Below are 295 nucleotides of genomic sequence, written 5' to 3'. Positions count from 1 at the left end.
TGCAAACTCTCGGATGGTGGCTCTACGATGGGTCAATAGCGCCATAACCACCCTCTTTGAAATAAGATCCTCTACCTCATCAGCGAGCTCATCTCCCTGCCATAGATCTCGTAGTATAGTTTTGTCCAGGAATCGAGTCTGCCCAAAACAAAGTTTCGACAAGCGCTCATAGAGAACCTGATGCTCTGGAATCGCAAATCTCATTCCCTGAGACTCGTGTAGATGACTATTGTGGCCTCTTATGCGCTTGCTTCTTGATCGAGGTGCCATAATCGCAAAAATTTGAAAGCGAGAT

The sequence above is a fragment of the Dioscorea cayenensis genome, chromosome 2, assembly GCF_009730915.1.
Source record: "Dioscorea cayenensis subsp. rotundata cultivar TDr96_F1 chromosome 2, TDr96_F1_v2_PseudoChromosome.rev07_lg8_w22 25.fasta, whole genome shotgun sequence".
Taxonomy (NCBI): Eukaryota; Viridiplantae; Streptophyta; class Magnoliopsida; order Dioscoreales; family Dioscoreaceae; genus Dioscorea; species Dioscorea cayenensis.
The sequence above is the reverse complement of the archived record's forward strand: the minus strand, read 5'-3'. Positions refer to the sequence as shown.